At 43.7% G+C, this 27,085-nt stretch overlaps 1 long non-coding RNA gene across 1 annotated transcript in view; it reads left to right on the top strand.

Annotated features, from left to right (window-relative positions):
- The first annotated feature begins 5,237 nt into the window (after window positions 1-5,237).
- Window positions 5,238-27,085, top strand: part of LOC148043083 (uncharacterized) — a 60,798-nt gene continuing 38,950 nt past the window's right edge. Inside the window, exon 1 of the long non-coding RNA XR_015698288.1 lies at window positions 5,238-5,300. This is a non-coding gene — a long non-coding RNA (uncharacterized LOC148043083). The remainder of the gene's footprint in view (window positions 5,301-27,085) is intronic.

Genomic DNA, 27,085 nt, shown 5'->3' with positions numbered 1-27,085 from the left:
TCCCATTTCCCACAAAGGATTTGTTCCTTTGCCAACAGATCCCTGGGCAGAAAACCTTGACCTGCCCTGACCTTTCCCAAGACCGTTTGAGCAATGCACCACCAGCCATAGAAGTAATCCTGAAGAAAATGCAATGTGAGGCCTGCAGTCATCTTTTCTTTTGGGTCTTTGGCCTGCCACACTTTCTATTATTCTGCTATGCATTTTCTATTGTGGGAAAATGGGAGGGGGGATTGTACGTAGTTAGATGCTATGTAGCCATAACAACATTCTTTCTAGAAAGCCAAGGTCATCCTTTGTCTCTGCACCTCTGCACCTGACCGGAACTGGATGCGTGGAACTGCCAGCATGACAGTGGAAGATTGGACCATGTGATGGACTGGTGGGTGTGGGACAAGATCTTGAACTTTCAACTGGGTGGGGAAAACTGGGAAGCTTTCAGATTCGGGTTTTCCCAGATGTGCCAATGTGGCTCTCTTAATAAATTGGAACTTCGAGCAATACTTTGCCTTGGACTCTGATTTACTTTTGGATGCTATTTGGAACCCTGACATTCAATCTTTGTCAGGAAGAAAAATGTCCAGTCCGAGTTTTACAAACAAAATTAAGAGGTTGGAGGCTGACTCTTGGAACACAAGATAAAAACTCCCTCCTCGCCTATGATTTAAACACAAGAATGACATTTGCAAATCATCATAAGTCAACGTCTTAACCATGGCTTGTGGAACAAGCCACAGTGGGGTTATTGGAATGAAGTAGATCGTGATTTTTGAACTTCAACTCCCAGAGTTTCTCAGCCAGCTCATCCTAAAGTTGGCCGAGGAATTCTGGGAGTTGAAGTCCACCCAACTTAAAGTTGCCAGCTGGAAAAACATTGCATTACGTAAGTCCCAAATCAATCAAACTGTTCTATGCATAGAGTAAGCATGGGAATCCAGAATGCTAAGAAAGTCTCTGAGTCAAGGGAGCCCTGAAATGAGTGTGACTTGCCAAAATACAAGAATGAGTCGTACCATTACTCATTTGGTTGCAATGCTTTATGGCAAGAGCCACCTGCACTGGATTGTACCCAGGATCAAAGCTTAGGTCTGTAGGAATGGAGTGATAGGTTTTTCCATTGCAACAGGGCAGCAGTCTCCAGACATGACAACTTTAAGACTTGTGGACTACAACGCCCAGAATTCCCCAGCCAACATTTGAACCCCTATTGCAGGAGTCTCTGAATGTGGCAACTTTAAGACTTGTGGCCTTCAACACCCAGAATTCCCCAAGTGATGTTGGCTGGGGAATTCTGGGAGTTGAAGTCCACAAGTCTTAATGTTGCCATGTTTTGAGACTCCTGCAATAGGGGTTCAAATTCATAGTGTTGCCTGATGGGGAAAAATAATTGGCAGTGCTTTGAATTTAGAACACTCACTTTGCATGGACTCTTCCACCAGGTCATGGGAATCCAGACACCATGGTCCCAGCTGTGGTATGGACTGATTTTTGTATCTGCAGTCTATTGCTGGAGGCCAATATATCCAACTTATTAAGGTTGATCCAACTTGGCAATGATTCGAATCCTTAGGTGTTACTTGCATTAATATTGTTCAAAACGACAGGTGTGTTGTGGCCCTCTAGCAGAGCTGGCAGTAGATTCGGACAGTGAAGAGGTTGGGGAGGAACATGGGCCAGACCTGGAGTCTGGGAAAGGCTCTGATGAGGACTCTGTGTTGGAGGCAGAGAGGAGGCCAGGGCCGTCTGACAGTTATCAGCTGCCTTCGGACTCGGAGTCAGACATCAGTGAGGCAGATGAACAGCTGGAGCCTGTTCCCAGTGTGCACATGTGCAGAGTGTCCAGACGAAGGGAAGAGCTAAAGAACAGAGGTTGACTTGGGAGTAAGGCCACAGGTGGACAATGAATGGCCCCTCCCAAGAGGAAATAAAAGAGGAGCAAAAGGGGAGTGGAGTTTGCAGGAGACAATTAGTTTGCTTAATTGGTTCGTGACTCTCTGAGACTCCTTGCCAAGTTTTGCAGCTATCAGCCTCTCAGTTCTCCAAGCCAGATAAGGTCTGTGACTGCAAATCCTCCCTTGAAAGACTTTACCGGATGTGAATGAGCAGAATTCACAGTAAATTAATAAAAAGGGTTTTTGTCGGGACAAAGAGTTTGCTTCACGCTCTTGGGAAGTCTAGCTCAGAACAAGGTGATCCACTGTTGGGTTGAACATAAATTAGTCTGTCCAGGAAGATTGTGAGAAAAGATCCACTGCTGAATAAAAATGTTTAGCATTCTCCTCCCCCAAAAGGAAAGTGACATGGAATCGGCTCTGCTTTGTGGCCCATACAGCAGTCAGCTAAAGCTAGAGGGCTCCCCGTTTATAATATTTGACACATCATTGAAATGTATAAAGAAAGCTCCATGGGGGTGGAAGAGCAGCTTTGTAGCAGGAACAACTGTGTCATTAAAAGGATCCCTCAGTAGGGAAATGACTTTGTAGATTAAATTGCCAGGGAAACTATACATGTGGGAGGGGAGTAGAAGAGAAGCTTAAATTCAAATGATTACGGCTGCTGAGAATGAATTAAAATCCCAGTGCAAGCAATTTAGGTCACAATCAACATGTCCTCAAAATGATAATAGGAACTTGGGGGGGGGGGAACCAAGTGGAAGAAAGAATGCACCAAACTCAAAGCAGATATATTGTCCCTTGGTAGGTGGAAAATTGGGGTAGCAAAGTTGATTTAAACTGTTCATCAAGATGGCTCCTTTGCTCCTTCAGTGTCCGTCTTTCTCCTTCCACATCTTCAGTTCTCAAAGGACGAGATTTGTCTTTGCACAAAATGGTCCACAGGGTTGACAGAAATTAGTTTGGATGGAGGGATGCAGTGGTGGGATTCAATTTTTTTTTACTACTGGTTCTGTGGGCGTGGCTTGGTAGCAGTGATGAGATTCAAATAATTTAACAACCGGTTCTCTGCCCTAATGACCATCTGGGTAGGTGGGGCTCAGTGGTCATGCGACCGTGTGGGCGTGGCCAACTCAAGGTCATTCAGGTTGATGGGCGCTTCTCCTTAGCTGTTACAATGTAATAAGGGTTAACCAGAGAGGCAGTTTCTGTAAGCAGGGCAATAAAGATTAGGCTAGAAACAACACCAGAATGTTTCCTTCCTGCCTTCCTTACAGGATTAGCCCTGTAAAGTGGGGGGGGGAAAGGAGATTTCTTCCAACAGTCGGTTCTCTGAACTACTTACCAACAGGTTCTCCCAAATAGGTATGAACTGGCTGAATCCCACCACTGCTTGGTGGGTATGGTGGGGCTTGGTGGGCATGACAGGGGAAGGTTACTGCAAAATCCCCATTCCCTCCTTACCCCACTAACCTGCTTTCCAGCTCTGGTGCAGGGCAACAAAAGAAGACCCAGTCAATCAACTGGGACTTGGGAGGCAGTGAAAAGATGGGGGCGGGGCTAGCCAGAGGTGGTGTTTGCTGTCCTTCGCACTACTCAAAATTTCTGCTCCGATTTTTCCAGAACTGGTCAGAACCTCTGGAGAGATGGTTAGAAAGCCCCTGTAACAGAAATTTCCTGACAGTAAGAACAATTCATCAGTGGAACGACTTGCCTCCAGAAGTTGTGGCTTGCTCCAACACTACAGTTTTTTAAAAACAAGATATTAGACAAGCATTTGTCTGATACCAGACAGGGTTTCCTGCTTGAGCAGGGCAGGTTGGACTAGAAGACCTCCAAGGTCCCTCCCAACTCTGTTATTCATTGCTTTTGTCAGAAGGAAATGGACTCAAACCAGCTTCAAGGTTTGCGTGATTGGATCTTCTCTTTAAGTTGGACCTCTGTCTCCACCCTTGGAAGCCTCGAAATATCTAGTCCAGAGGTCTTCAAACTTGGCAACTTTAAGACTTGTGGACTTCAACTCCCAGCTATGCTGGCTGGAGAATTCTGGGACTGGAAGTCCACAAGTTTTAAAGTTGCCAAGTTTGGGGATCCTTGATCTAGTCGCTTCCAAGATGCTTTTTTCAAAAGCTCTACAAGTGTGGTCTAAACTGACCTATTTGTTTTTTAAAAAGGATGTTTTGTATTTATTACACCAAAATCATCCATCGGTCCAGAAGAAGGTATGACTCAGGCCTGATTGTTTTTAGAAGCAGAGCTAACTTCCCCACAGATTTTTCCCCCCAATATCCAACGTTGTTACATAAATTTAACACCCCCCACTTCAACAGTTTGGGTCCTAAACTAATGGCTCAAACCGATACATTTTAAGAAGACGGTGTCTTCTCTTTCACCGTTCATTCTGTCTTGTTCTCTCTCACACATACCAGCCTACACAGAGACCCACACATCTGAAAAAGGGTGGCTTAAAAATAGGAGATATTTTTGTTACATTGAAAACATCTTGAATGTCAGCCCATCTTCTCATACCACCTTCTTCCCAAACCTGATCTGGGTGCCAATTTCAATCCCTAATCCGTTAAAAACAAATGTTTTTTTTTTAAATGCCCTGCTTTTTAAATCCATCTTCCTATTGTCTTTTTCTTTCAGCGCTGTATGGAACTGGGTAGATGATTGGACATCGGTGAAGGCCTTGACTTGTTTACCTGTAGCAGAGCTAGGACAAAAAGAACCCACAACGCTGACAACAGTCCTTGAAGGATGCTGATAATATTGCGAGAGTCGGTTAAGAAAAGCAGGATTCACAATAGCTAGGTCATAAGGTAAAGGCAGGCAATGCAGATGACTTCTCCATATCCGTGCACCGCCTCTCCCTAAGCCCAGAGATACCTTGGAGAGGAACCCCATTCCCCAAAGCCAACCTGGGACAAGCGGAGACCCTTCCTTGCTTATAAGGTGGGGAGAGCTGGATTTGAATCCCAGGCGTATCTTGAGGGGTGGTCCTTGACTCCATCTTTGGTTGCTACTCTGAAATCTCAGGTTTATTTTCTGCTCCATCCTGTCTTGGTACGAGCCGGCCGAAGACACTTTCCATGTCTATATCACAAAGGGGTTAAATTTACACACAGGCAGACCTCATGAGTTGGTATTGGGGGGGGGCACACCTTACAGGAGCAATGGCCTCATTCCGGTTGGAAAGGCGACATTGACACCTTGGGTGTCACCCATCAGCTCACTTCACTGCTAAGATCATCTCTCACTTGGGTTTTATTTGTCTGTGCGCCAGTCTCCTCCCTCCCTCCCTTCCTCTCTCTCTCTCTCTCTCTTTCTCTCTTTCTCTCTCTGTATCTTTCTCCCCTCTCCACCAAGAAGGAACAGCTTGGAATCTTCTGCAGTTCAAACATTAAGGTAATTATGATTCAGCGGGTGTTGGGGGGGTGGAAGAAGGGGGAGAGGGAGTCCAGAGATGGGGTGAAGGGAAGGCAGGAGAGAGAGAGAGGGAGAGGGAGGGAGAGAAATGGCTAAACACTGTCCTGTAATGAATACACTATTGTTTCATCTCTTAAATAGGGAATTTGGAAAGGGGAATTGGGAGAGGGATGAGCAAGCCTTTTTGATAGCCCTTAGAAGCGAGGGAGTGTACCTGTGCATGTGTGACTGTGTGTGTGTGTGTGTGTGTGTGTGTGTGTGAGAGAGAGAGAGAGAGAGAGAGAGAGAGAGAGAGAGAGAGAGAGAGAGAGAGAGAGAGAGAGAGAGAGAGAGAGAGAGAAAACTGTGGGTGCACACATGCATATGCTACAGGCTCAGCACTAGCTGTGTTCCTTGCTATGTTCCAACCCAGCCTGGCCATAGATGGTGTTCGGTGTGTCACCCAGGAATAACTGCATGCCTCTGGAAAGCTTTGGCATCCCCAAATAGATCAGTAATGAAAGCAATTGTTTTATCCCCATGACGGATACCCAACCCCCTCAAACCCTGCATGTATTGTCATACAGCTAAGCTCCCCCCCTTCCCCTCGCCATCTATACTGAGATCAGTTTCCATCTAGCTAGAATTAACCAGTCAGCTTGCAAAAGGCACAAGGAAGCCAGTTCTGGCTCCCATACAGCTTTTCTTCCTAGGGCTCCTCCTCTGAATCTTGCTGTCCTATTGCACCCTTTCTCTTCCCAGGTCCCTCTGCTTTCTTATCTGTGTGAACACCCTGCCTCCTCTTTCCCCCCCTCCCCCCACCCGCAGTTTTGTGTATGCCTTCTGCACTCTAGCATTAGCACACCCCTGGGATGCCAGGATAAATTTTTCCATTGTCCTTCCTGTCCTTATAAGCAAAGCGCAGAAACTCTGCGCCACCAGCAAGCAAGGGCAGCGTTCCGTACCCCCTTGGCGCATTGTGCCGGCAATGCCACTCGCCCTCCAACCTCATCCCAGCAGCCGCCCCATTGTTCCCTAGAAGGGCGGGCAGGCTTCAGGATGGGACTTTGTGCTGGACTCTGAAATTGTACCAAAGTCAAGGGCAGACGGACGTTGCAAATAGGAAAGGAGGAATAAGGGAGCATGGATGCTCAGCCGAGGAAACGGTTTATAGGTCTCCGAATTCAAACTCGAACCCCGGTTACGACCAGCATTTGATTGTTTGACTCAATCAGAGAGAAAAAAAAAACACATCCACTTTGGTGTGGCTAATAAATGATGGGGAGGCAGGAAACCCCAGCTGCTCTTAAGCATTAATTAACGGACTCCTATTTGTGCTCTTTCATGTAGACGTTCAATGTATGTCCCATCTTTTTACTCCAGACGTGGGCAACAACTGACATAACTGCCTTGGATTGGATTGTCCTATTTTTCCAAAGGCTGCCTTTAAAACAATCTCTTAAGAGGGACAAAAGAGCCATTTCCCCATCCCATCACCCACTTCTGAATCATGCCTCCTCTTTCAGGTGCCACCCTACTTCAAAAATAAATAAAATAAAAATGACCTTGAAAGAAAATGATGAACAAAACCTGGGTGGGGTGGAATTTCTATAGAAGAAGCACGCACTCACTCGGTCACCAAGGAAGTTGAGCGCGGCTGCAACCAAACCCCCCGAAACGTGGACGGTTTTCTCTCTCTCTCTGCAAATGAGAGTCAGATGCAACCCACATCTTTTTCCTTTCCTTTGTTGGGCTCCTCCTGGTCTACTTCAAAAGGCTGATGGGAAGATGAAATTGAACCAGGAGTACAGCGGCACCGCTGATGCATCTGAATTTTGTCCCAAGGTTTCCCACCTGATTAGATTGGGGGAAAGGGAAATGATTTCCCAGAGGGTGGTGGGAGATGATCAGAATAGGGGAGAACAGCTTTGTCGGCCTGGTTATGCCAAGGCTGACTGGGCCAAGGAGAGCTCACTAACGCACCCTTCCCACTGGCTTCCTCTCGGCATCTGGCTAGCCGTGTTCGCTGTGGCAGACGCAAGAACTCATGTTTATTCCTGTCATTAAATGGACAGCATCACGTAAGCATTTTTTTTGCAATGTGAAATTCTTGCCCCTATTTCTCTTGAGCACAAGTAATACAGTCTGGTTCGAAGCACAGAACGGGAAGTGGAGGAGGGAGGAAGAGGAGGAGGCGGAGAAGAACAGGTACAGGCAGATTATGGCTTAAAAGGAATGAGTAAAGAAGGGGGGGGAAGCAGGAGAAAAAATGCTTTGTCCCTTTCTGGCCTTGCCCATTGCTGGCTTCAACTTGCTCATTTTCTCAAGGGTATCTGAGTCAAGAATTTTGGGTCAAAAAAAAAAAGTCAAAATGGCAGCTGCAATGGAATGCTTGAAACTCAGCCTGGTTTTCTGTCCGTATGTGATGCATGTTTTTAAAAAAAACTTGCGTTTAGCTGCAGAGGTGGGGGATATAAATTCAATCCTTTCCTAAAGCTTGATGGAACTAAGTCCGGGCAATCACGTCATCCTTGCGTCCGGTCTATCTCATGTTTTCTCATCAAATCATGCATATATAGGCAGAGGAAACATTAGAAATACAAATGAAGTGGTAAATTAATTTGTAAGACCTCAGCTTCCCCACGGTGGAAGCTTACAGAGCCCATTGTCCTCTCGCTGGCATGCTCAAAATGATAGCAGTTGTAGTCTTAACTATATTTCTTTTTTTTCTTTTCTTTTTCCTCCTTTTTATTTATTACTTATTCACTCCTCGCTTTACTTGCTATTCTTTTTTTCCTTGAAATTTGTTTTCACTCTGCAAAAATCTCCTTAATAAATGTTAACCATAATAAAAAGAAACTGCTTTATAGCTTAGCCTATGATGTAAACAATGACGTGGTGGCTCAGTGGCTAAGACACTGAGCTTGTTGATCAAAAAGGTCGGCAGTTTGGCAGTTCGAATCCCTAGTGCCGCGTAACGGAGTGAGCTCCCATTACTTGTCCCAACTTCTGCCAACCTAGCAGTTAGAAAGCCTGTAAAAGTGCAAGTAGAAAAATAGGAACCACCTTTGGTGGGAAAGTAACAGTGTTCCATGTGCCTTTGGCATTTAGTCATGCCGGCCACATGACCAAGGAGAAGTCTTCGGACAGCGCTGGCTCTTTGGCTTTGAAACGGAGATGAGCACCGCCCCCTACCGTCGGGAACAACCAGCATGTATGTGCGAAGGGAACCTTTACCTTTTTATGATGTAAACAGACCTGATTTATTATTAAGTGTGGGTGAAACTCAAGCAGGGCTTAAAGCAGTCTTTGAACAGAAACAGGAAGACAGAAAATGTTCTTGTCCTTTCTCCGGCGCAACAGGAAACATGATGAATAGCACCACTTCTTCAGTACCATGGAGAGTTCCCAGGCATTACATTGACAAAGTGCTTCCCCCCTTTGCATTGGGAGTTTTTCACAGTCATCAAGACATGAGTTTATATTGCTTTCCAGATGTGTCATCCACTCCTACACAAGGCACACACCCACAGAATGGCTTGCAGGCAGTACAGTCAGTTTTTTCCCCCTCCCACCTTGAGAAAAAAGGTTTGAGAAGTTTGATGCTTCCCAAGTTTGAGAAGGTGCATGCCTGTAAGATAGGCACTCATGGGATGTGATTCATACTTCGACCAGGATCGATTAAAACCTGTCTAACACTTGCTGTTCCTCAATGCAGGGGGAATAAAACTGTTGCCAAAATGAACAACTATCTTTCTTATCGAGGTACAAGATGAGGAGCTTTTAAGACCATCCCTTCCCCTACACCCACCCCCACCTGCAAAATGAGTTTTATAGAAATGTCTCCAATAAATTATACAGAGGAGAAATAAATTAGAAATATGTTTTACTCCAACCCTTATAATGTTACAACTGATTCAATAGAGCCCAATGATTAGTGAGCAGGACAATGCATACTCTATAGCCATAATGACAAACCTATGGCATGCGTGCCACAGGTTGCAGACAGAGCCCTCTCTGTGGGCACGCCAGCCATCGCCCCAGCCCAGCTCCACCATGCATGGACGCATGACTCCTGGCGGCCAGCTGGTTTTTGGGTCTTTGCCACGCATGCATGGGGGGTTGGGTGCATGCGGGGGATGCATATGCATGGGAGTGCTCACATTGCATTTTGGGAGCTCATGCAGTGCCCCCAAGCCTAATTTTGGCTTTCAGGTTGGTGCAGGGGGGCTTCCAGGCTCAAAATGGGGCACAGAGGGGAGCAGGCGGCCTCCCCACGCCCCATTTTGTGCCTGGAAGGCCTCCTGCACCAATCTGGAAGCCAAAATGGGGTGCGTGGGTACCATGTAAAGCCACCCTGTGCCCTATTTTGGACCTGGAAAGCCTCCTGCACCATTCTAAAAGCCAAAAATGGCCAAGTGGAGGGTGGGGCACATACACAGGGATGGGGGAGCACAGAGCTGGGTCGCATGCACATTGCATTATGGATGCTTTCAGCACGTGATGAGCCATCACTGATCTATAGTGTTCACCATCAGTTCCACCACAAATCCGCGAAGCCCTTCTGCGTGGAGACATAAGCGCGAAGACTAATTCGCGCCATTCTAAGCGCTAAGGAAAAATGCGACCCTACCGCGATGACATAATCGCGGAGGGCAAAATCGTGCATTCCCAAGCACTTAGTACCCTAAACATAACCCTAAACGTAACCCTAAACCTAACCCTAACCCTAACCCTAACCCTAAAACAAACCCTAAAACAAACCCCTAAACCTAATCCTAATGCTTACCTTAAATGAAGTCGGCTTTCTGCTGCGGCGCCGTTTTAAAGCGCCCTTCTGTTGCTGCGCTGTTGTTGTGGCAGTGATGATGCGCGGCAATGACGTCGCGGCTTTATCGCCGCGATTTTATCGCCGCGATTTTGACCAGTGCGGTTTTGTCGTGCCACGTTCACATCAAAGCACTATGGCCATACAAGAGAGTGACTTTATAAGGGTGGGTGGGTGGTATGCCTGTTTCTATTGAACCTGCAGTCTCCTTTTTCTCGTTTTTCAACTTGTCTAGTAACAGAGAAAATGCTTGATGAAGCTCCATGCTTTTCTTAGCTGGCATAGATGAGGAACGCATGGACAAAAACATGTCTTACCCAAAGGACATCGATCAAACAGTTCTTGCTCTAATCATGACCCGGTAGCTATCTGAAAGGGTCTCGGCATATTGGAGAGCAAACCATCACTAGTCTTTTCTTTGCCTCTTTCCATGGGATTCCAGATTTACCATTAACAGAGTGACCTCTGCGTTTAGGACATGGTGCGACCCAACCATCTTTTTTGTTTTTTTATTTTTCTTTAGTTTTTATTTTTTATTTTTTTATATTTATTTATTTATTTATTTATTTATTTATTTTTGGTAAATATGTTTTTATTTTCCATTTTCATTTTCGTACAGTCACATATATACTGTGCATAACCGGGGCCATATAACATTAAACAATAAACACAGCCATTCCTCTTGTCAACAATACCCCTCAAAATAGAAACCCAATGTACCTCTTCGACCCTCCGTACACCCTTTCTTTCGCCCCCCCTCCAACTTTCCATCTTCCCTCCATCATTCCCCTCTACCCTACTTCCCCTCCCCCTCTACCACTCCTCTCTCCCGGTACACTCCCTCCCTTCCTTCTCACCCTCCCTCCAATCCTCTCTCCCACCCTCTCTACCCCTCTTTCTTTTATCCCTCTACTCCTCCCTTCGCCAACCATCTTTTTAATGTATTTATTTATTTTTCTCCAAGGACTCCAGCGGGCATGGCAGGGACATAGAAATGTGACAGGGGCCGCAAGTAAAGGGAGAGAAGGGTGGGTGGGTGGGATTGGCTGTGCAAATGCAGAGAGCTCTGGATGACCCTCTGAATTGAAGCGTGGAGATGATTTCAATATCCAAGTCTATTGAGGGATGTCGTAGGGAAGCTAGTCGGGAAGCAATCGAGGATTAGGCATTGTGGGTGCAAGTTGCAGCTACTTGAATCATGCTTCAATATAAGAAATGATGTCCTGGTGGTAAAATCTATTCAACTGGGAAAGATTCTAACATGGAGATTAAAACCCCCAGAGACCAGACAGTCAACTATTCTGGAGATGGCTTAATTGTGTGGGTTTTTTGGCACCGTGCAGAGAGGTGGACTCGATCTTTCCCAGTTCCACTATTCTATGATTCTGTGGCCTTTTCATTTCAATTGCAGGCCAGGATATAGTATTGAGATCCCATTGGTTGCTCTTGTGAATAACCTGTGGCAGAACCCAGGTAGGGCCATGCAATCCTCCTGGTCTTGCTTGACCTCTAGTAGTTTTCACTAGGTTAGAAACTAGTTATACTATTCTACAATGGTTCTCCTTCCTTCTTTTTCCACAGACAGTTCTAGTATCAGGGTTCCAAATTGCATCCAAAAGTAAATCAGAGTCCAAGGCAAAGTATTGCTCAAATTTCCAATTGATCAAGAGAGCCATGTTGGCACATCTGGGAAAACCCGAATCTGAAAGCTTCCCGGTTCTCCCCACCCGGTTGAAAGTTCAAGATCTTGCCCCCACACCCACACATCCATCACATGGTCCAATCTCCCACTGCCATGCTGGCAATCCCACCCATACAGTTCAGGTCAGGTGCAGAGGTGCAGAGACAAAGGATGACCTTGGCTTTCTGGAAAGAATTTTGTTTTGGCTACATAGCATCTAACTACGTACAATCCTGCCTCCCATTTTCCCACAATAGAAAATGCATAGCAGAATAATAGAAAGTGTGGCAGGCCAAAGACCCAAAAGAAAAGATGGCTGCAGGCCTGGTATCTAGTCTGGATCAGAGTCTAAGACCCTCTAATGGTTCAAGGTTCAACTTTTTCTCCACTCCTATTTAACACTTACGCTTACATGAAACTACTCAACTGTGTATCTGATGCCTGGGATATGGGATCAAGGTTTCAATCCAGTGCCTGGGGGATATAAGGCTCTGGATGGGGAGGAACAGAGTTAGGCTTACTCCTAGCAAGATGGAATGGGATCTCAGTGGATTGGAAACCAACTGAAGTGGCAGATATATCATTTTTGGTCCGTTGCCCTCTACTAAATAGAATGTGGTAACTTGGGATCCTCAAATAGCAAATAGTGACTAGGACGAGGATCATTTTAGCACAATTCCATCTACCAATTATAGGTATCTAATGTACCAATTACAACTATTTTTAAGTAAGAAGGCCCTGCTCAAGCTCACTTATGCTTTAGTTAGCTTTTGGTTTGACTACTGTAATGTCTTCTGTACAGATTTTCCTTTGAAGGCCACCTGAATGTCGAAAGATCAAGGTTGCGGTGGCTCAAGATGGCATGAGGGTATCTTAAGGTAAAGGTAAAGGTCCCTCCGCATATGCGTGCTAGTTGTTTCCGGCTCTAGAAGGCAGTCTTATATCCATTTCTAAGCCAAAGAGTCAACGATGTCCTCGAAGATATCTCCATGATCATATGGCCGGCATGACTAAATGCCAAAGGCACATGGAGCACTGTTGTCCTCCCACCAAAGGTGGTTCCTTGCATTTTTACATGCTTTTGAACTGCTAGGTTGGCAGATGTTGGGACAAGTAACAGGAGCTCACTCAGTTATGCGGCGCTAGGGATTCGAACCGTTGAACTGCCGATCTTCTGATCGACAAGCTCAGCAGCCACTGAGCCACCACATCCCATGTATCTTACTTACCTCAATAAGTAAGGTATAATAAGGTACCCATATTATGGTAACTGCATTGGTTACCAGTTAGTTTCTGTGTGCAATTCAAGGTGTGACTGTCATTCATAAAAACTGACTTTGATGAGTTTTGTCAGTAGCTACACATCCAGTAAGATCTGGAAGAGAGTCTCCTTTCAGGCTCCCTGTCCATAAAAATGCCACCAACAAGGGCCATGAAGTGTTGCTCACCCCTTCTGTGAAATAACATCCCCTTCAGAACCAGGAGAGTATCAATTCCAGTGGTCCTTAGTTAACTTTTAGGACCTGTTTCCCACCACCCCAGTCTTTGGCATCTGATTTGAAAGTTGACATTCCCCCATGTAGCAAATGAGGGTTAGTTGTTGTTAGTTGCAAAGTCATGTCCAACCCATTGCCAATCCCATGGACAACGTTCCTCCAGGCCTTCCTGTCCTCTACCATCCTCTGGAGTTCATTTAAGCCCAGACATACTGCTTCGGGGACTCCATCCAGCTGCCTCATTCTCTGTTGTCCCCCTTCTTCTTTTGCCCTCAATCTTTCCCAGCATGAGGCTCTTCTCCAGTGAGGGTTATTTATTTTGGTACAATTATTCTTTAGCATGATATGTGTTTATTATGTATTGTTATGTTATTGTCTTTTTTCCCCACCTGTTTCCTGAAATATGCACCACATAGAGTTGATTTGTTATCGAAAGGGTATATAAATCTGAATAATATTTTTGCTTTACCTTTAATTTAAAGCAAGGTTAATTCTGCTAGAGGCTTAGTGCATCCATCTTACTTATTTTGTTGAGTTTTCCAACGCAGAAAATGGTGCAGTTAGTTTTCCTTTCTGGCAATCCACTGGTAAATTTCAGTAACTGGTATTTGGTAAGAGGCCTCAGGATCTACAGCCACCCTGGATTATATGGAAGGACATGAGGAGGAAACTAGTAGATCCCCACCCCACTCCTTCAGTACTGTCTAATCTAGCAATTTAGATTCTCATTAGTCAGGTTTATTTAAAGGAAAAGAGGTAACTTGAGCTCTTTATCTAATTATAAGTACATTAAGGCAGAGCTTCCATGTTATATCTCCTCTATCTAATTGTTTCTTGACACAGGAGAGATAGCACTACCTGTTCACCTGATAGGAAGGAAATAATATTATTATTTTTAGTTGTGATTCTCAATCCCAGGACAAGAGAATTCCATTACAGCTACCATCCTTCCAAAAAGGCCGTCTGTCCTTGAGAAATGATGAAATAATGTATTCTTCCCCTGAAGAAATTCCACACTTAGAGAAGAAACCTTGGGAGTCACTTCTGACCAATTTTGGTTTCTATTAAACAAACTTTGAATAGGGGCGTTTTCTGAAATGGCTTTGATTGTGTGACACGCTTGTTTTTATTTTTTACTATCTGAGAACCTGACACTGCCTGGGTATTTATTTATCCCAACCCTCCTTCCATGAACAATTTCTAATGTTGGATTTTTCCCCCTTATCAGAAGAAGCCCCCTTGTGGAGTACTTACTGTGAAGGCATTAACATGGCAATCCACAGCACTGTACGGTAGAAGCCATTTTAAGGCACAACAGGCTGTATCCTGTTGGCATAACAGGCTGGATACAGCCTGCTGTTACACAACAGGCTGTATCCAGAACACACACACCAAGGGGTGTTAGGAGTATCTTACCCTCACAGTATTTGTTTCCAGAGAGTAAGTGTGTACCAAGTTTGTTGAAATTGATTGAGGCGTTCTAGAGTTATGCTGGAATACACACACACACACAACGCTATTTAGATAGATGATAGATAGATAGATAGATAGATAGATAGATAGATAGATAGATAGATAGATAGATAGATAGATAGATGATAGATGATAGATGATAGATGATAGATGATAGATGATAGATGATAGATGGATGGATGGATGGATGGATGGATGGATATGGATTTTCCTCATGAAATTCCATTCAAATAACTTAACTGGTAGATTTATCCACATTCCAGTATTTCTCAGGATCAAATACTTAGACCAGATGTGTATATTTCAGTAATCCATGATTCATTTAGAATCGGCTTAGTGTATTGTGTAAACCTAGATATTGTGATTGGGAAGGTACGGCTGATGGCTTACTGTTTTATACAACGATCTTTCCCCCCCCCCCTGTTTAGCAATCTATACGTTTAATCAACTGGGATTTAGCATTTTGAGTGAGTGAACCTCAATATTTTGGATCATTCGGATTCAATTCAGTATTGAAAAATTGTTCTGTGCATTGATTTTAGTTCCCTCATTATTATATATAAAAAAGTGATGCTATTTAGGAAAAAACAGCCTTTGAAACCAAATCCCCCAAAAAGGAAGATAAATTCAGGCTAGGTGGAGAGAAACATGGGGAGAGTTCTTGGTTAAGCTTTCCAGATACAAATGAGCATGAGGAAATTAATACTCTTGAAATAGTGGTTTGCCCTTTACAGATTCACAGTCCTGCCTTGGGTGGTGTAATGCATTATAGGGGGATGGAAGCCATTTGGGACTGTAATGGGATGCTTGTATAGGAAGGGGGCAGATTTTCTGTTGATTTTAGGTCATGAGATCGCAGCCCTATAGAGGTAGTCCTTGATTTACAACCACAATTGAGACCAGATTTTCTGTTCCTGAGCAAAGCAGTTGTTAAATGAATCACACCCAATTTTACATCTTCAGCCAAGGTTCTTAAGCAAATCACTGCAGTTGGTAAGCGAATCAAGTTGGTCTTTAAGCAGAGCTTGCTTGCTTCTGTTGACTTCGCTTGTCGGAAGCCAGCTGGGAAGGAACTGCATGACCCCCGGGATGCTGTAACCGTCTTAAATAGATGCCAGTTGCCAAGGGCCTGAATTTTTTTTATTATATGACTGTGAGGATGCTGCAATGGTGGTAAGTGTGGCTTTTTTCAGTGCTGTTGTCATTTCAAAAAGTCATTAAATCAGTGGTTGTAAGTCAAGAACTACCTAAAGAGTACCAGGCTGGAGAAATGTGACTTAACCAAGAGATTTCATTTATTGAGCCGTGGTGGCACAGTGGTTAGAGTGCAGTACTGCAGGCTACTTCTGCTGACTGCCGGCTGCCTGCAATTCGGCAGTTCAAATCTCACCAGGCTCAAGGTTGACTCAGCCTTCCCTCCTTCCGAGTTGGGTAAAATGAGAACCCAAATTGTTGGGGGCAAGAGGCTGACTCTGTGAACTGTGTAGAGGGGGGCTGTAAAAGCACTGTGAAAGGGTATATTGCTATTGCTAAACAATAGCAAGAAGTGTGTGAACCAAATCACAAAAAGACTGACCAACAAAAAAAGCTAATAATAATTGGGCTGCCTCTGATAATGTTTCAACACACTTGAAAATTGAGTTTTGTAGCAACTGGGTTGCTACAGCTGGATCTTGCTAATATGTGGTTGAATAGCTTGCATTTCAGCATGTTGTGAAAACATGCTGTCTTAACTATGTTGGCGCAGTGGTTAGAATGCAGTATTGCAGGCTAATTCTGCCAACTGCCAGCAGTTCGATCCTGACCAGCTCAAGGTTGACTCAGCCTTCCATCCTTCCAAGGTGGGTAAAATGAGGACCCAGATTGTTGGGGGCAAGAGGCTGACTCTGTAAACTGCTTAGAGGGGGCTATAAAAGCACTGCGAAGCAGTATATAAGTCTGTTTCTACTCAATACTGGAGAGTTTTAAAAAACCCAAACTCAAAAGATTTGTATTCCTCCCTCCTTGTCTAAATCCTAGAAATGGGAGACTTGAGAAACAGGAGGCCAGATTTCCAAGCGAACCGTGGTTTCTCCTCTTGTCCGATGCTTGCTGCACAACTAAGGGGAAGAAGGCAGATGCTGCAGTGGAAACCCTGAATGCAATCTAAGTAGCAGCTTGGCCACAGACCGCCCAGAGAATGTGGGCAGGGCGATGACATCACTGGCAGCCAATCAAGAGCCTCCCTTCCAGTTCAGCATCCTGAAGCATCTTTTCCCTCCAACTGCTCATCAGGCCTGTGGGCCAAAGGCAATACTAGAGCGTAAAGTCCAGAGGAGACAGTGATTAAAAAGAAAAAAATCAGGGTGGAAAGTACTACAGCGGGTGCTTGAAGAAGATGTCTTTGAAACGGTCCCTCTTTTCTAATATATATCGTGTTTTCTAGAATATCCCCCTTCTAGGGTCTAGGATGCACACATTTTGCTGCAGGGTTGATCTGTTGAGGGTAGGGTGGAAGAAATGATGCCTCCTAATTCATAAGCAGGTTGCAGGTTGAATGACTGTTCGGTCTTTGATGGAAGAACAATTGAGTATCTCTGTGCATTTAAGACTAAAAGCTTTTTTTGAACCAGGCAAGGTCATCTCATCCGCTATCCAAGATTATCAGCAAAGATCAGTTAAGCAAGTGACAATGACGTAGCCCAACACCCAGTCCCTTGTAACAGGAGGAAGATTGGGCACATCCAAGTCATTCTGGGTTGGGAATTAGGACATTTAAAGAGTGCAAAAGTATTCTTGTTTTAGGGGGCTCAGCAGTTGGTAGGCACAGGCTCGAGTCCTGCTGCTGCACCCAGGGAAATCTGCAGCGAGATGATAACAACAGGAACATCGCAACAAATGTCCTAGGATTTTCAAATTGTGGTCACCTTGGGAGAGACAATTCAAAATTGCGACTTCTAAACAAGGCTTAAAAAAAAAAACTTCTTAGAGCAGGATGATGGCTGGAGAACTTGTTGTCCTTTGTAAACAGCATCCATCTAATTTGTTTTTCTCCGCTGCTCTTCCAAGAGAAATGTGGGTGGAAACACTCCAGATGCTGGCACTTTATGATTATTATATTGTTTGTTTGTTTTTTAAAGTGTGGTCCCTTGGAGTTGGCTGGCAATTGTCTAGACGTCCCTGCAGGTTGACCCAATTTGAGAAGTGCTGTCTGAGCCTCCTTCTTAGAGTGGAGAGAATTGGGTGACCTTGGCCTAAGGTCACCCAATTCGTTTGTACCAGTGGTGGGATTCAACCGGTGTAACAACTGGTTTGCGGAGCACACACTGAGTGCGATCGGTGCATGCGCAATGTGTTTGAAAACTTACCGTATTTTTCAGAGTATAAGACGCACCCTTTTCCCTCAAAAAAGAGGGTGAAAATCTGGGTGCATCTTATACACTGAATACAGCATTTTTTCGCCTCCTGAACCCACCCCCCTTACTAAAATGGCCATGCATTGCCTTTAGGAGGCTTTCAGAGAGCTCCTGGGGGCTGGGGAGGGCAGAAATGAGCAAAAAATGGCCAATTTTTGCTCAATTTTGGCCCCATAGCCCCCAGAAGCTATCTAAAAGCTTCCTAATGCCCTTTTTTGACAAAAAAATGGGCCTGTTTTTGCTAAAAATGGGCTGTTTCTGCCCCCCACCCCCTCAGGAACACTCTACAAGCCTCCTAAGAGATATTCATGCCCCTTTTTTAAAAAAAATGGGCCTGTTTTTGTGAAAAATGGGCCATTTGGGGGAGGTTTGTAAAGTGCAAAAACTTTTTTTTAAATTTATCCCTTCAAAACCTTGGTGCGTCTTATACTCTGGTGCATCTTATACTCTGAAAAATATGGTACCTTCCACTGCAACCCCGGTAGAAAACAGCTGAGGTGCGGCAATCCACTTTCTCGCGCCTATCAACTGGGCTTCAGAAAAGGGAATATAGGTGAGTATAGTGTGCGGGCAGGTGGGCACAGCTGAAAGTCACAATGAACTGGTTCGCTCCCAGCTGATAATCAGAGCTACCGGTTCACCTGGAACTGGTAGAATCCCACCCCTGGTTTGTGCCTAAGGCAGGACTAGAACTCCTGGTCTCCCAGTTTCTAGCTTCCTTCCTTAAGCACTGGACTAGATCGACTTACGTTAACCCCCTGCAATGAAACCAATTGGGCGATTCAAATGCTAAAGCTGCATTTAGCTGGATCTCCCCCTCAAAGGGTAGATCAAGAGCAACGCCTCCTAAAAATTAGGCCTAGACTGAGATCTTCTTAAAGGAACAAACCAGGTCTGCAGCTGCCTTGTTCTTCCTGTCCTTCCTCAATTGTATTCCTCGTATTCTAAGTAAGACCACACCTAGAGTACTGCATCCAGTTTTGATCACCACACTATCAAAAAGATGTTGGGACTCTAGAAAAGGTGCAATGAAGAGCAACAAAGATGATTAGCGGACTGGAGACTAAAGCATATGAAGAATGGTTGCAGGAACTGGGCATGGCTAATCTAGTGATGAGAAGGACCAGGGGAGGTATGATAGCAGTTTTTACAATATTTAAGAGGCTGCCACAGAGAGGAGGAGGGGTCAAGCTATTTCCCAAAGCCCCCAAAGGCCCCAAAGGCCAGACAAGGAATAATGGATGGAAACTGAACAATGCAACTTCGAAATAAGGAGAAATGTTCTGACAGTGAGAGCGATCAATCAATTAAACATAAGTTCCCTTTGGAAGTTGTGGGAGCTTCATCCCTGGAGGCTTTCGAGAAGAGACTGAACTGCCCTCTGTCAGAAATGGTGTAGGGTCTCCTGCGTGAGCAGTGTGGGGGGGAGGGGTTGGACTAGATGACCCACAAGGCCCCTTCCAACTCTGTTCATCTGTTACTCCTATCTGCTACTCCATTGGAGAAGGCACAGAATCTCTTGGGTTGCAAGGCAAACCACACCAGATGTGGGCTCATGGGGGTTGATGGGGAACAGCAGAGCTGGAGAAATTGTGGAATAATCCCTTTGCACTGCAGCTTATTTAATTGAAACGCTTTGAGAGCAGATTTGCTTTCACATCAAATGCACAAGCCTGACCCAAATTTGGAAGCCTGGGGAAGCTTCTTAAAGTGACAGTTGCTTCACTCTGCCCCCGTTCTTCCTTTTTTTAAAAATGAAATAAAATAAAGGAGGCGTTAAGTTCCCTCTCTCTTTTGGCCGTGGCTTAGAGCATCCTTCTCTTCCTGGCGGATTCCAGCCTAGCAATCATCCCCATTGTTTATAGTTTTCCTTTTAGGCAGGCAGGGAGCTCAAGAGAGATGAGGAGGAGGAGGAAAGCCTTGGGTGCAGGAGGGGGGGGAAGGATTTAACACTCCTTCTTCCTGCCCCCCCCCCCCCCGGCTGTGCAGATTTGGTTGGAGAGTGTCAGAAACATGGATCCTTTTTCATGATTATAAGAGCTGCTGTTTCCATGGGCCATGTTTTAGGATGTTTGAGGTCTGATCTGTTCAGATCTGATGGTTATCAGATGGGGGGTAAATTGCCCCAGCCTGCTTTGTTGGGGAATATTGTGGCAAAAGTAAACTTTATTGCTTTCTTTCACTAAATGTACCTTGTGATGTAAGGGCGCGCGGTGGCTTGGTGGCTAAGACGCTGAACTTGTCGATTATAAAGGTCAGCAGTTCGGCGGTTCGAATCCCTAGCGCTGCATAACGGACTGAGCTCCCATTACTTGTCCCAGCTTCTGCCAACCTAGCAGTTCGAAAGCACGTAAAAATGCAAGTAGAAAAATAAGGCCACGTTTGGTGGGAAGGTAACAGTGTTCCGTGCACCTTCGGCGTTTAGTCAAGCTGGCCACATGACCATGGAGACGTCTTCGGACAGCGCTCACTCTTTGGCTTTGAAACAGAGATGAGCAACACCCCCTAAAGTTGGGAGTGTCTGGCACACATGCACAAGGGGAACCTTTACCTTTTACCTTGTGATAGACTGAATACCTTTGCAAGCTGCGTCTTCAACATCTTGTCTCCGAAATTGTTCCTGCTGTCTCTTTGGCCTTTGATATTATTCAGCACAAAGGTGCCTGATATCCTCGTAAAAATCACATGGAACAATGGACATATTTGCAAATACATATACAGATTAACAGAGTTGGAAGGGACCTTGTAGGCCATCTAATCCAACCCACCCACCCCCAAGGGTCCAAACAAATAGACCCTTGCATTTTGGGGGGGAAATATTATGTAGTTGGCTTGATCTTTGTCATAAAAGCTCTTTCTCTTCCAAAAATCACAAGGGACAAGAATAACTGCTAGCTCTTCTGTCTCCACCTGACTCCCAAAGAGGAATTCTTGATACCAAATGGGGAGGGGAGCCTATTGCACAGCTAGTTACCTGGTCTTGCATTGAAGAATTAGTCAACAACAATCAACAACAACAACTAGACATAACCCTTCATGAACGCTAGAGAGATGGTATCAATAGAGGAAGGCATAATCTGGTTCCTTACAACCACCAAGTTGGGCTACTAAATTTCTGCCCATCTTTATGGAGAGCATCTCACAGTCAAGCGTGACCAGGCTTAGTAGATGCTTGCCACGTGGGCTTCATGGTTTCATCATCTATTCCTAAGCCACACAATGCCCTTTTGGTTTCACGCAATATGTGACTAGGTGGTTGACTCCTGAAAAAAGAAAATTTTCAAGATGGAAGGCAGAACTTGGTCTTTAAGAGCCAAAAATTGTGGGTGCTCCATCACTGGAGGCTTTTAAAAAGAGACTAGACCAGAGGTGGGTTGCTACCAGTTCGCACCGGCTCGGGTGAATCGGTAGTGGAAATTGTGACAGGGTCACCAAACCAGTAGGAACAGCAGGCTTGCCATGCCCCCGAACTGGTTCTCTGGTCGCTGTGGCATGTTTTTTTTGGGGGGGGGGGGTATTTTTAATGTTCTGAATATGCACAGACCTATTTACAGGTCTGTATTCACACGCGTGTGCACCGAATCGGCAGTAACACTCGCAGCAACCCACCCCTGAACTAGAGAGTCACTTGTGTGAGATGGTATAGGTGCTTGAGCAGAGGGCTGGACCAGACTTCCAAGGTCCCTTCCAGATTCCATTCCATTCCATTCCATTCCATTCCATTCTATTCTATTCTATTCTATTCCGTTCTATTCTATTATTTAGCTATGCCAACATCCAAAGACAACAAAATAGGAAACAGGAGAGAAATAAAGATTTCATTTTCTCTTCCCTCTAGTTAAAATTAAATATAGTTACCATAATAAGATCCTATTCCAATCATACCTTTAATCATGTTTGCCTTTCAGACACTATTAAAATTATAATTAGCAGAATTTGGGACTTTCTAGAGATACATCCTAGGTTTTCAGGAGCTCCAGACTTCTAGCTAGAGTGTTGTATGAACCAGATCACTACAGCTTGTTCAACAAGTCATGGTTTTAAAAATCTGTGCCCTAGTCGTGTGTTTCAACCCAGCTACTCAATGTAAGACAGCTATGTCTATGAGATATTTGAATGGATCTGGTTCTCCCAGATCCAATAATATATGAGTCACTCACCACATGATGTTCCTTTGAGATAACCAAGAACCTAATTGGTGCGCATGCCCACCTGCGTGGGACTTGGTGCCATTTTCTCCTGCAAAATCATAGTGTGCAAAGCTAAGGATTTGATTGCCTTCTTCCAATAACCAAAAAGCTTCCAGCAATGGCATTTGATTAAAATTTAGAATCAAGCATTCTCTGTGCTTTATGGCAGAGGCTATTGATGGAGACTAAAGTAGGAGATGACCAGGCTGAGTTAGAGGGTGGGGTCAAACCCGTCATCAGTTTGGAATCGCTACGCTCCCACAAGAGATCCCAATTCCAACTCACCCGTCCCTGTTGAATTCCATCAAGTCTTATCTTGCTCCAATTTAGCTTGACCATTAATTAACACACTGGGTTCTTGTGTGTAGGTTGCATGGAATGAACTTATAGTGCTTTGAACTCAACTCCTGTTCCCAGTTACTTGGACCTGGCAACTGGAAGCTAAAGATTGGGTGATTATGAAATTCCAACCAAGCTATTCCATTAAGAGCCTGGTAATGACTTTGGAAGAGAACCTGGGGTGAGCCTGTTCTGCAGGAGGGAAACCTTGGAGCAGACATGATAGAAAGGGAACCGTCTCTCCTTCCAGATGGGCTCTTTGAGATTTGGCTGGAGAACCTCTACCATGAAGAAGAAATCCCAGCACACGAGTCCAAGTGCCCTGGGCCATGTAGTCAACTCAATAATTCACTGGTTGATTATTAGGACAAAGGCCTGTGTTTGAATACACCAAAGGCCTCCAGAATCTGCTTTAGAATTAAAATGCAAACGGCCATAATTGACCATTAAACATACACACACACACACACACACATTCTAAAAATGAAGCTCTCTGTAAAATATTTGGTTTAAAGCAAGCAAACGTGTCCCATCTGATCACATACTTCTGTCCCTGCTTCCCCACCCCCCATTCATCCTTTCTCTATGGGAAGGAGAAACAGCCTGGGGTTTGTGCATTAAACATCATATCGGCTGACCTATATAGAGGCAGCTAAGCATCGCCCTGGTGAAACGGAATCTTTCCACCATCCCCCACAAAAGGAATTTGCCTGCATACTGCAGGGCTAAAGCCAGATATGTGTTGGCACCGAAAGAATTGCAGATGAAGCCAGTGGAAAAGCATGGCTCACTCGTTCTCTTTCATGCAGGAGCATCCCTTCCCTTTTTTTTTGCAAACTGGAATTGCCCTTGGAATTGTTCACTCAGATGCCCAAGCAGACAACGAGGGGTGGGATGGAGGGGGTCTGATAAAATAGAGAGCAAAGGAGGGGGAAAGCAATAGAGAGGAAGAGAATTGGTCTTCTGCATTCTGCTTTCTCTGTTTTTTTTTTAATTCAAGAAAAGTTAAAATACAGAACATCAAGATATTTAAATAAAAGGGACAAGAAAAGAAGAAATGCAATGAATAAGGCATTAAAAAAGAAATGGTGCCTTATTAAAATAAAAGATGAACACTTATACTCATAATGTCCTTTGTAGTTGGATGCAGATTAATATAATATAACACTGTTAGTTTCCCACCCCTTGCGAAACGGGTCAGAATAATGTTAAACTACTAAACTATTAAATCTATTCATAAATTGTTAGCCTGTCACCTATATACTATATCAATAACAAAATACTAAACAGGAAGGACAATAATAAGAATACTATATGAAAGTAGAAAAATAATAAAATTATTAATAACAAAGGAAAGGCAAAATTGAAATTCCAAAACCCTGTCTTAACAAGCTAATATTGTAGTCAGCTTGTAAATTTTTTACCATGGCTCCATATTCTGCTGTCTTGAATTTGCTTCCTATCACTTAAAATGATATTAACCTTAACTGAGGTTTTGTACATACATACATACATACATACATACATACATACATACATACATACATACATACATACATACATATTCAGCATTCCTAGCTTTGCCCTTAGGCTGTTGTTTGAACATAAAAGGATTAGGCTTCACAGATTGATGTTTAATATTATGGTATCAAAATTATTGACAAGCATTATAGAACAGAGATGCTGAAGAACAAAGTAACAATTTAAAACCTAAATCTTCAAAATTTTGCCCACCAGATTAGAAATGCATGGCTCCATTTCGTGAAATGCACCATCTTGTTGTATTTTACATGTGTTAGCGTATTTGTTCTCTGAGAAAATGTGATGCTCGTTTTCCATTGTGGCCGTAACATCCAAAGAATGCATTAAAAAATGTATGTTTAAAATTTCATATATCTTTTTATGAAAAGCGTGCTCTTCAAAGGACAGATTAAGAAAATAGTATTAGAAGATGTGCAGTGGTGGAGCCCTTTGGAGTCAGCTCTCTAAGGTTGCTTCAGAGAAATATGAATATATAGCTTCCCGCCCCCCTCTGCCTGTGCTTTTTTAAACTAGCCACATGCTTTCCCGAGATCCTATGGCAACTGGGAATTGTTTTCACTGCAAATTTCTCTCCATTTTGAGAAGTCTGGTATCTAAAAATATTCTACTATTTTGTGGATATGTAATTTTTCTTTGTGCTGAAGATTTTGGCTTTTTCTATTTTATTTACATTTTTTTGCTGATGTCCCCTGTTGGTAAAGCAGTATTTCTTACCAACACCTGAACAATGCAGCTTAGCTCCTAGAATCAACCTCTGATTCCAATCTTTTTGTTCAATTTTATTATGATCAAAGGTCCATCTTAAAAAAAAAAGAAGAAGCCATTTATACCAAGCAGGGAAAAAGATGATAGTGATTTAAAAGAGAAACTATTAATACACAACAATGAGTCATACAAGAATAGATTTTTCAGAGTTTTGCAACAATTCTTCCCACGTATGAATGGAGATTGAACAAAGTTTTGCCACCTCCTTTGATATATTCTAAAATTTATGAAGAACAGTTGCAGGAATTGGATATTTCTAGTTTAATGGGGCGGGAGAGACTTAGGGATGAAATGATAGCATTATTCCAATATTTGAAGGGCTGCCACAAAGAAGAGGGGGTTGGCCTATTCTCTAAAGCACCTGAAGGGAGGACAAGAAGAGGATTAAAATGGAAACTAATCAAGGAGAGAAGCAACCTAGAACTAAGGAGAAATTTCCTGACAGCTAGAACAATTAATCAGTGGAACAACTTGCCTTCAGAAGTTGTGGGTGCTCCAACACTGGATGTTTTTTAAGAAGAGATTAGACAATCATTTGCCTGAAATGGTATAATGTCACCTGCTTGAACAGGAGGCTGGACTAGAAGACCTCCAAAGTCCCTTCCAACTATGCTGTTCTGATAAATATGGGAACTAATCACCCAGTAAGAAATTCACGTATCTTGCCCCCAACATACCTGGATATGTAGTGATGGGTGGTTGCATAAAACATTTGAAGCTTTGTATGCAGTAGATATTGAAGTTGTATTCCATTGTGTGCTTTTTTGAATCCACATAAGGCACAGTTTGTTTGCTCTTGGAATTTTATGTTATTGTCCTTTCAATAACATATGGGACAACACAGTTCGCCTAGCTAAGAAGATGTTTCTTCAATGCCCTTGTACATTTGCAGGGATAAAGGACCTCTTACTAATTCCCTATATAAACCCAAAGATGATCAGTGGTTGGGATGAAGCCCATCCTGGTTATCTTGTCGGAATCTCTTTTTTCCAGGACCAAGAATGGAGCGGTAAGGGCTAGTTTAAGCCAAAAATTCAAATTAATCGAAGGCTCCAATCTTATTTTAAATAAAGACACTCCAGACTCCAAGCCCTGTTAAACATCTTCAACACAAACAGTAACATGAAAAGTTTTTGTAAGAGATTTTGACTGAACAATTGGGGTGTCAGGGTTCCAAGTAACAGACTCAATGCAATCAAACCTCCCAGGCTTAGATGCTCCTCAAAGTACAGGTTTATTAAGCTAGGCATTTTGGCACACCTGGTGAAGACCCAACTGTGGAAGTCCCACAGTTTTCCCTATCCAAATTAAAAGTCAAAGCTCCTTTCCCCCAGCCCACATGTCCATCACATGGTCCAATCCGGTCACAGTCCAAACTTCAGTTGGTTTCAGTCTATGCCTCTCCACCACCTGGTGAGAACGGCCTTGGTTCCCAGGGGAAAGAATTTTATTTTGGCTACAGGTCCCCAGCGATCTCCATGTCCCCTCTCCTGTTCCCACGGCTCTGGCCAATCCTGCTGTGGCGGCTTTGAAGGTGCTCCGAAATGGCTTAAGGGTTGACATGGTTGTTTTTTTTTACTCCTATAAATACAGATGTGTGAACAGTGCAGCACCTGCAAATGATTTTTTTAGACAATTCTAATAACAGCTGGTAAATTGTTGCTACTTCTAGATTCATTCATTTAATCATTCATTCATTTTATTTTTTAATTTATTTTTTTATTAAAAACATGTAAAATACACACACACAAAACTTAGACGTACACCACATTTACACAATACAATACGAACAGGGGCTTCCTGTTCTTTCTAATAGCAATTATCAATCGATACCTCTCACCTTATATTATTTCCCCTTCTATTGTATTTCATTTAAATTTCACCATTCTTAACCCTCTTATTTTACTCATAACTATTATTTTTTTGAGTTTTGTTATATTCCTTCATTGATTCTTGTTTCTTTCCTCCATCCTCCTATACCATTTATCCCATATCTGGTAGAATTCTGATTCTTCTTTTCATTTTAATTTGTCAACAAGTACAAGGAAACAAGTAGGAAAAACACATGAAAAAATG

This window comes from Thamnophis sirtalis, unplaced genomic scaffold (genome assembly GCF_051295495.1).
Source record: "Thamnophis sirtalis isolate CommonGarterSnake01/CBP01778 unplaced genomic scaffold, rThaSir2_p1.2 scaffold_13, whole genome shotgun sequence".
NCBI lineage: Eukaryota > Metazoa > Chordata > Lepidosauria > Squamata > Natricidae > Thamnophis > Thamnophis sirtalis.
Note: the sequence above shows the minus strand (reverse complement) of the source record. Positions and strands in the feature narration are given on the sequence as shown.